The sequence below is a fragment of the Lonchura striata genome, chromosome 1, assembly GCF_046129695.1.
Source record: "Lonchura striata isolate bLonStr1 chromosome 1, bLonStr1.mat, whole genome shotgun sequence".
Lineage (NCBI taxonomy): Eukaryota > Metazoa > Chordata > Aves > Passeriformes > Estrildidae > Lonchura > Lonchura striata.
Window position 1 is genome coordinate 28,808,205 of NC_134603.1, and position 10,909 is coordinate 28,819,113.

Sequence of the window (10,909 nt, forward strand, 5' to 3'; positions counted from 1 at the left end):
TTTTGTTTAGGGGGCACCTTGTAACTAAACTGAGCTGGAAAAAGTGAATTTGTTCAGTGGCAGTGTGGCATCACTTCAGCTATGTTACTGGTAAGTAATGGTTATGCTCCCTAAAGGACATGCAGAATTTGAGGTGGACAGGCCATTGTGGCCTTGAACATCTTGATCAGGGTTTATTCTAAGTCAATCCCATAGTGAATCTTTTTCTGCTGTACTACTTGCATTCATTCTGGCACTATTTTCCATGTGTTTCCTTCTTTTTTCACTCACTGCTGCAATTTCAGTACAGAAGAAGCCAAGTTTCCAATATTTTCATTTGTAAGACTTGACAGTGGAGTTCTGTGCCCTGCTGAAAGTGCAGAGAAATAATCAAACTGGAATTGTAGCAGAGTGAGCAAGTTTCAAGAAAAACAACCAGTAACAGGTTGTTCTTTTCTGTTGTGATTGTCTTAATAGTTCAGCTACTGATGTACAAGGTTTTCCCCTTAGTTTTAGATTTTAATGCATAGTGCATAGTTTAATCTTATTGGGGCCTTGCTTTTCTTCAATACTGCATCTTTTAATCCTGCAGGATTTTTTATCCTCGAAAGCACATCAAGTCTGCCCACACCACCTCTCTGCTTTTGATTTGTGCACTGCTAAATCAATTAAAATGCTGACTGAGATTTAATCAAGAATGAGTCCCTATAAACTCCCACTCCATACCTTTCCCACTGACCACCATTAATTTGGTATAGAACATACAACACAACATTAGCTGTGAGTACAATAGTCCCAATTGAACCAGCTCAAGGAGGGAAGGAAATGAATTCACCAAACAGAACTTGACAGTAGTAGGAGAGAAGTCTCTATGGTGCACTTTCCAGTGGACTTTTGTGCTCTCCTCTTTGTCTTAAGCATCTTGGTTTTCTGGGGAAGGAGTTGGGGTTTTACAGTTGAAGTGAAAAGGGACCAGGAAAGCTCCTGTTCTAGATGGTGTCTGCCCCAGATGGGTTTTACTCTCTGCAGTGCATTAGAACACTAAGTAATTTTATTTTTTTTTTTTCTCTGCAGTTTGTATTCCTTTTTTGAAATGTAGCTACAAAGGAGCAGCATTTCTTCTACTAGAAAAAATTTGATTTTGAGTAGAATTAACTTTCTCTTGGAATTCCATGTGGTTTGTTTGTAGAAGAGTTTTTCCTATGCTAGCTATGGCAGGCTCTGATACATGCTGGCTGAGCGGTGTGGAATTCAAAAAAGTTAAGTTCTGAAGTTGCTGCTACAGTCAGGGTTTTTTTTAGAAATGTCAGATAACACAAATCAATAGACCAAGGTCACAAATCACCAAGGAAGGAAAGAATCCTATAGGAAACTCTATGGAATGCCAGGTCTCGGGGGTCTTTCTATCATTACTTCCTATATTTCAGTTAAGTCTTTGTGCAAGAGATCAGAACAGTCAGATTACTAGAAAGTTCCAACACTCCAAACTAGATACATATTCTTCCTACAAAATACAGAATTTGCTTTAAGGGATGCTTGGATAACTGAACTCTATCCTCACATCCATGTTTGTTTGAATCTAATAAGGAATCTAGGAACTGATCATGCAGCCATCTCCAGAAGATGTCTCTTGTAAGAGTTTGTACTCTGAGCAGTCAATGTACTGACCTGTGTAGTTGGTGGTTCTATATTTTTATGATCCTCAACACATTGTTAATGCATAGGACCTTAACGTTCTAGAGGAAAGATGAGAGAGAATGGAAAGGAACTGAAGGGAAGGAGGACAAGAGAAACTTATCCATAGTTTACACTTGAGCATTTTTCCCCTTTGAAAGTAAAATTTGTTCACTCATTTGTGAACAGAACTGCTTCTCCACTAATTGTTAGTTTGTGTTGTGAGTGGTTTAGGTTCTGTGTTAATTGTAACCCATTCAGGAACACCTTCCATAGCACTGGTGTTTCTTTGCCAGCCTCACTGTCCTAACCTTTATCCCAGTCTTGTTTGTGGTTCAGTCCTTCTCAGGTTCTGCATTGCAAAGAAAACACTGGTCCCAAGGCTTCTGTTCAGTTTTCTTAATCTGCAAGATTTTATTTACCTTTATTTACCAACTATGTGGATTCAGAGGAGTGGAAAAATAGGGAAAATACTAAACATTTAGCATAAACATGTTTTATGTGAAACAATAAAATATTATAGATATCCTTACTTTGTAATAGATATAAATCACAAACATGTCATCCTCAGAGTAATAGTGACTGTTGGTCAGTTTACAGATTATTCTCCAGCTGGGTATATTGTGTGTTATACTAGATATATACTATACAAAATGTTTCTCTTGAAATTTCTCCTTGGGTTGATGAGTTCAGAACCATTGTGATGGTTGTTCTAGAGTAAGGAAAAAGCTGTCGTGAGACATGTCTAAGCATAACTCCGTATCACTTACAAAGCATCTTTTTTCTTCTGGTGGACATGCAGATTTATGCAGCATCAAAACAAAGTGATATTAGGATTGAAGAATCCTGTTTAACAAGCATCAGGTAGAGTTACACTGATGCTGCCCAGAGCACAGGATGTGCACAACCAGGATGTTTCCAAGACAAGCATTTTTCACTGTCATGTAACAGGAAGGCTGAAGGAGCTCTGTAATTGGCTGAGTTCTGAAATGTAATTCTGCTTAGCGGGATAAATCAGAAAGCCTGATGTGTACATTGTTCTTACTTAAGAAAACAAAACATTTTTACATTAAGTCCTTCTGCAACAGAACAGCACCTGACACTGAAATTAAAATTCAGGAAAGCTAGTGATTTTCTCACTCAACTGGCAAAGCTTCTCTTTGCCCTTTTATACCTTTAACCTGACATTGAGAAAAAGTCTTCAGTGCATTTCTCTTGTGTATATCCCAGATCTTCACTGTTTTCCTGCCCCTTTTTGAATGACTTGTGCCTTTTCTGTCTCATTAAGGATATCAGAGCATCCAGCCCAAACTGGAATTTTGGTATGGCTTGCAAATATTGCAAACTGCAAAGCAGGGCAGCATGACTCCGGAGAAAGAGGAGGCATGGGCATGGGAGTGCTAAGCTTGGAGTAGTAATTTTAGTCCTCAGAAGTCCCTGCTAGCCAGAGCTGAACCCTTTGGCTTTGGGAGACATGTGACATGCATCACCTGTCAGGAAGAGATCACTCCCCACAATGCAGAAACCCTCAGCATGGGTCTTCCTTCTAAGCAGAGGCTGATTAAAGCACTGGCCTAATAAATGGGATTCTGGGATCAACTCTCAACAGTGGCAAAGTCTCATCTATTGCAAGGGAAGTTAAAAAGTTCTGCACCTTAAGCCTTTGCTAAGCCTTCAAAAGCAGTGCTCCAACCTGTTTTCCCTGGTTTTCAACACAATCTTCAGGGAGACCTTTCCCCTTTTAGCCCTTTTAACCTCTTCATGGAGACCCTAAAGGCTTCCTGATCCATATTCAGCACTTGTTTAACTTGAGGATCACCAGAATGCTCAGCAAACAAAGTTTATCCCCACTTTGTATCTGAGAGAGAGGTATTCTATTTCCTCTGCTGTGCAAACAAGGAACCTGAGGAAGAAAGCAATTACATGATTCACCGTAATTGCACATTAAGTCAGTTGGTGCTGTCCTAGGGTTACTGCTGATCCCCCTGACTTGTCAGCAGGTTAAAATTAGATGATTTGCTGATCCAGTGAGATTTTTGCCTGTGTAATACAGGAACCTTGTATTGGGGTATCTCAACTGGATTTCAAGTAGGTTTAAATATAAATCTTTTACTTATAAATTATTATTTGCTGATCCAGTGAGATTTCTGCCTGTGTAATACAGGAACCTTGTCTTGGGGTATCTCAACTGGATTTCAAGTAGGTTTAAATATAAACCTTTTGCTTATAAATTATTCACTGCTTCTAGATTTGTAATATTCCTTTCTTCTACCAGTTCAAATTGAACACACTAGGATGCTTGCATGTGGTGGAGAAACATGTCTCTGTTTTCTCAATCTGTTTTCTCATGTGTATTAATGCCTTTCATAAAGAAGAAACCACAGCTGCTTTATGGAAACGTTGAGGATGACTATGAAACACCTGGCAGTTAACATGGGTTTATCAAGCATTGTTCATCTGACAAGCATCTACTGGGAGAAGGTTGTACATTGACCTTTCAAGATCTCATTATTTCTTTGCATTGTCTGAAAGACAGATGGATAGACAGAGTGAGCGAGCTTAGGAAGCAGCTGCAACATGTGGCAAAACTACTAGATCTCTCCTTCCAGATTTCCTGTGGCTCCTTACTAGGCATTTCTGGTAACCAGGTTATGGGGTGGATTGTTTGTGGTGTGATGGGAGAGTCTCCATTTCCCCCTCATTCTGCAGGATAAATACAGGGACAAGCAGAGGCAATAGGCAAGAGCTCTACCTTTTTATGGTAGCTGCTTTGTACATTTAGAAGAAGTCTTGCTCTGAGAAGTTTATTTTTTGTGTGTGGATATGCATTATGAATTTAGAAATCTTGCAGTACGGCTTGTAGGATAATTGTAAACCCAACAAAAACATCGGGAGCTTCCTCTTAGATTTTAATTTGGCAAGGGGATAATAACTTGCATTGGAAAAAGCAGATGAGAAAACTGTCTCACTCTGTTTAATCTTTTGCAAAAGAATTACTAAGATTCATTGAGATGTTTGTGTGTCTATAGAGACATTGATCCTGCTTAAGTGTATAAAAATAGCCCAAAAATGTGTTTCTTGTAAAGATAACTGCAGAGAACCCGATCATATCTGACTTAGTTGTTCCTACCTAAATTAAATTAAAAAATAATTTCAGAATGCAGCAAAATTAATGTGCAAAGTAATGTATGATGAAAGAGCATTAAACAATCAAAAATTCAGCTCAACTTTGCTGTGATTTAACATGAGAAACAGAACAAGCAAATAATTACTTTTATCTATTTTTGCTGTCAGCATGCTGTAGTTCACTACTGGCATCCTCTGTGAGACAAGTTTCACATCTGAGTCTAGAAAAGCCATGGAAAGACCAACATCTTTCACTTTTTGAATGATGTGAGTTACACAAGACTCATGATTATCCAAAGGTCACATGACAAGATCTCTTCTCTCAACAAAGAGGCTTCTATGCTCTGCTCTGGTGAAGCAGCTGTTGACTCAGATTTCAGTTTATTCAGACACAATATGTGCTCTAGACAGATTCTCAGGCTACATAAATTAGTGTCTCAACTTGTTATCATTTCCCCCCATCATTTTTTCTCTCCTATTGTCTTCTTTATAAAATTAAATCCTTTGTGTTCAACCACAAGTGTCTGCTACAATACAGATAAGATCTGTTCTCAGGTTAGGGCTGCTACAAACTCTTTCCAGAGCTACTTAGTTCACATAGGGGATTTTTTTTTTTCCCTAGCTCACTAAACTGAATGGACTAAAATATTTTGCTGACTCCTTGCAAAGCATTGGAAGCTGAAGGTTTTAACCTGAAAAGTGCAAGGTGGTATCTCCAACCTGTGTTTATCTATGAACTTCTGAAACTGCATTACAGCTGTAAGAAGGTGTCAGTCCAGATAGAATTTCCTGTGCCAAATAAACCCTCTCCTTGGTAAAGTTACCTTTTAAGAGCCAAGTCCTCAATAAATCAAAGTGATTAATTTTACACATGAACATTAACAGCCTCAAAACCAGCAGCTGCAATACCTCCCTGTAGGCATGTCCCACATGCTCCCACCTAACCCAAAGTAGCACTGACATTACCTCACAATGACTGATGTGCTCTGAACCCTCACAGGGTCTGAGAGACAGACTTGACCAAGAAATCCCTCTTGCAATTCAGTGTCCTCAGTGTGTTCCAACGACATCCAGCTTGCAGCTGGTCACTGCAAGGCACAAATCACTAAGCCAGTATTAAACTTCTTGAAAATTTGTATTTTTAACAGATTTAAGCCTTTGAGGCTGGTCTTAGCTCTTTGCTCTGGCCTGAGTGTGTAGAGAGGGGGCTGCATGACCATCTGCTTCTGAGCTCCTGCATTAGTCCAGAGCAGGGAACGAAGCTGGGTGCCAAGGTGGCCATAGACAGGAGACGAGAAGAAAAGAGACAAAAGCCAGAGAAGCAGCCAAGAAGGTGGGTTAGTATTTAAAAGAGCATTTTAGCTCTGAACAAGTGGGTATTTGTGGGAGGACTCGGAGGAGTGGGAGAGTTTCACCCCTGATTTTGGAACAGCACTTCCAGGCAGGCCTTTTCCTCCAGCATGAGCAGTAAGACTGAAATCAGGTCCTGTGAGAAAACTGCAGCCTTTCCAGCCTGCTGGAGTTTCTTGCTGTATGCTGAACCCAGAGCTCCTCCTGGAGGTCTGCAGAGTCCCAGCCCTGGCGCTGATGGAGCTCACCACTGCTGCTGGGCAGCAGCCACACCGGGCACTCCAAAACCCTGTATACACACAGGGTACAGACAATATAGGTATGGGGTAATATAACAACCCTACACATACATCTGCAGTCCCAGCTGAGTTTCGTTTGTTCAGCATCTGCACCAAGGTCCCTTTAGTAAGCTGAGTACAAAAGTAAAGCTATCTGGATAGAGTGTATCTGAGCACTCACTTTACTCCTAAAATACAAGTTTAATTTTTTTGAGGAAATGGTGCTAAACTCAGGGTGGAGTTGTAAATCTTGTTTGAACCCATAAAACACTCCTTGCCCTATAAAACTTATATAGTGAAACTGATGTCACAACAATGGGAATGGGAGGTACTGACACGGGAGCAAGCCACCAGCTCAGAAAACTGGCCTACCACCTATTTGATTAAATTCAGGTCAAATCACAAATCCTCAACTCGCCTTTCAATCCTAGCCCTTTGAGAAAGTCAGCTGAAGGGTACCTACACTGCCCTGCTGCCCTGAAAACAGCCTGGGTAGCAGAGGCTGCTGAGACAGCACAGACTGTAAGGGGCTGCCTAATTGTCAAGCCCAAACTCCCCAGGATGGCATTTGCCCAAAGTTTATCTTGGTAAAGAGGAATTTGACACTCAGTTGTAGAAAACAGCAACCAGGAAATTATCAGAAGACTTCTAGTTGCAGGGGGAAAAGTCAGCTAGCATACATATAACCAAAATACAAAACCACAAGTGTAGTGTGCAGGACTACACACTACAAGGAGGGGAGCAGGGCAGCACAGAGGCCCATGTGACCTTGCCAGACACAGTCATCTCAGGTATACAAGGTTGTTCAGAAATTTCTAGGCACATATTAGCATTTCATAACTATATAATCTAGTTTGATCTGCAGATATTGATCCTAGGAGTGTAATCCAATGGTGACCAGGTAATTAATTACATGCTGATAACAAAACAAACCATTTAAACTATGATCAAGGTCACATAAAGCAGCTATATTTTTCCTACAATATTCACCTGACTCAATAGTGCTATGAAGGTGAGTCTTGCCACAGGCTCTGCAATGAGGACAGGTGTGAGAAAACATGACAGCTACCTGAAATTATACTACTAGTCATTCTCAAGATGAATTGCTAAATAATTTTTGAGACTAAATTTTTTTTCTAAAAAAATGACGTAATTAAAATAATATAAGCCCTACATCATGGAAGACAGTGAGATTTTCTAAATATTCCCCCTGCACACTCATCCTGTTCTTCTACCCCCCCTACAGCTTTAGACACAGACAAGTGCTCAAACCACAGCAATTCCTTGGCATTTTGTGACAAAGCCCTTAGGACTCACAAAGAGGAAAAGAGAAGCTGCCCCAGCAACTGCAACCTTTCCACAACAGATGGTGGTCCTAAACCACTGCTCCAGCATTTCATACATGCATGAAAATATGTGTGTGTACACTATAGGTGAGACACTATACACACACACAGACTTTAAACAGATTCTAGTAAGATTAATGAAAAAAATGCCTTTTGTATTTGTCGCACTTCAGTCTTGCCTATCGTATATTTTTCTTTTTCATTTTTAAAAGACCTGATCATTCTGCCTTTCAAATAAGGCCTGGAAAGTGAAAAACACTGAAACAATTTCAGAAACAATAATAAGATCTACAGGTCAGAGGGGAGGAGAGGGAGATATTTTGGATATATTAAATTAAAATAATTTCTTGAACAGTGGTTAAGTGTGAAGGAATGCAGCCCAAACACCACAGCTTACATTGGGCTGGGTTTTTTGTTGTTTTTTTTGTAAACCAAATCAACTTCAAAGAATTCTTGAATTCTAACTGGCTGCTGAAAGATTAATACAACAAAAAATGTTTAAAAATATTCTCACATCCTTTAAAAGAGCACTATATCCTAATGACAGTGTAAGGAGGGTACTTACAATTTTGCCTGATGGGAAAAGAAATTTAATAAAATCATGTAACACAAACATGACACCAAAATATTTATTTACAGTGTGTGTATATATATATATACATACATGAATTGGTTTTACTTTTATTTTCTTTATTTACTTTCTTTTCCCCTTTTTAAAAGTTATCCAGATTAAAAGTGTCTAAGCCTCTTATGAGAAACAAATAATCTCAGAATAAATAAACAACAAGAAAGGAAGTCAGTTATAGTACACCATCTGCTGCAACAGTCCTCCTGTAAAATATGTTCCAGTTAGCAGGGTACATTTACAATAACACATTGACACTATTCACTCTCAACTACTTACATACTAAACAAATACCATCTTGGCATGAAGAGAGGCATATGTTCAAATACAAAAGGGCCATTTGTCCCACTGTTATCCAAATTTACACAGGAAAGAGCCACTCCCTCAGCTGAATTAAATCCCTACAACCCCTTTTCCCTTGAAGAAAACTGTGGTCAAAAAAAAAACAACAAAACAAAAACCAAAAAAAATCACTCCAATTACGGAGGTCCATGGTGTATTTTCATTTCTGTGTATCACTACAGTGCTTCTGAGTATAATTTCACCAACCTCACATCCTGGCTTATGAACTGGTACATGAGTCTGTCTTTCAGGATCACCAGCTACTATACATAAGCTTTCAGAGCAGCTCACCTGAATATTCATTTTCATTTCCTCACCTTTCAAAAGTTTTGTTTTTAAAGTGCTTGGTCTGAACATTAATTAGCTGAAAACACCTGAAACTTCTTCAGGATCAACATTTGGCCAAAACACTGCTGGAGGGCAGCAGTCAAAGAAGATCTCTGCAGGATTATTTTGTCTCCAGTGAGGAGTGTTCACATGCAAAGTTCTTATTCAAAAACAGTAGGCCCCCATTTTCCAAAGCAGACTGAAAGTCATTTTAGTTTCAAAATAGAAGCTTAGAGACCCATTAGGTTGTAGAGCACTTTGAATATGCCAAGTGCTACCTACATAAGAGCTAAGCATTCTTAACTACTAATTCAACCAAGAACAGAGGCTGGAAGCCAGCTTTTCCAAACTAACTACGGGATTGTGTTGGCATGGCCTCATATTTAGAAATACCAGAAGTGTCCACAAAGACACTGCCAGCCTTGCACAGTCACACACCCAGTGTGTGCTGATATGTTCTGTACACAATTCCAATTCTGAGACCTGCATAAACTGCACACCTTGAACACAGGACTCAGCCAGAAGGATTAGCAAATGAGTATGAAATAACTTTGAATATTTTACTAAGTATTCTGCTTTCAGCTAGTATTCTCATGCTGAATTTCAGCAAGCATTAAAACCAAGTAGCATTTTGTTATATTTGGTTTCCTACTCTTTCAGAGTTCAAAATATATTTTTAAATTTAAGGCAGTTCTGTCCTCTTTTTTTTCCCTTCTGTTTTATTTTGTATTTAAAACAAAAATAATTCCAGATTTTCTCTACTCTGAACAAAAAGGCTTGATTCAACTCTCATACAGATACAATCCAAAAGCAATTTCTCCACAGAGAATGGAAGTCCTGAAAAAGTCAAACCCTCCAAAGGGTTTATACATTTTGGGTTACATCCATAGGGTTCAACTTGAAAGGCTCTGAGCAGACCATGTCTAGAAACACATTATATACTTAACCTAAAATCCACTAAGCTGAAGGCTATTGAAGCCTGTTGAAGCTGAACACCCAGCAAATCACAGGGTAAAGCCTGCAGGAGAAGAAGTCAGTCTTCTGTGGCTGAAGATCTACAGAAACCAAGTCCACCACTATTCCCCAGGTGGTTCAGTCATCACTAAATTTAAATTAATTTAAAAACAAGAAACCTAGATCAAGGACTCTGCTTCCTACACCCCTAGGAACTCCACACTGTTCTACTATTTTCTTGTGATTAACAGCAAGCTACTAGCATAGAGCTTAAGATTTATTTAATATTTTGTTAGTACAAAGCAGCCTATTTAATTTTTGGGTTGTATTTGAACAGCAATCTCTCCATATATGTAGTAGTTTAGCATTCAAGAGTGGCATTTTTTCCTTAGGCTAAAATGCTGTTGAACAGTAACATACCAACTTTACAAGTAACCCAGAATCAGCTTTTAACCAGGGTTTAAAAAGGTCTTGCAAATGCAACACACTGGTATCATTTCCATTCACAAACTGAGTAAGAGAAAAGAACCAGATGCTCAGAAATTAAAACTATTTTGAAATTGTGTAACTAAAAATGTGTTGCTAATTCCTTTGATGAGGACGAGCATTGTCATACAAAGTAAAGACTCATCCTAGAAAGAGACAAGGTAGTGGAGGAGAAAACAGCAAGGTCAAATCTCTTCTGGAGATTTGACAGGCTTAATGAAAATCAGTAGTGTTTGGCAGGAATCTGTAACAATCTAGACATTTTGCTTTCCTTGATCACTGTAATTCTGTAACCTAGTCAGAAATAATCCAAAATACAATGCAACTTGACCTATAGGAGTGCATGGGACATTTTGGCCAATTAAAACAAATAACACATCCCACTTCAATAAGCCTACAGAAGAGCTTCCTCTTAATATCTA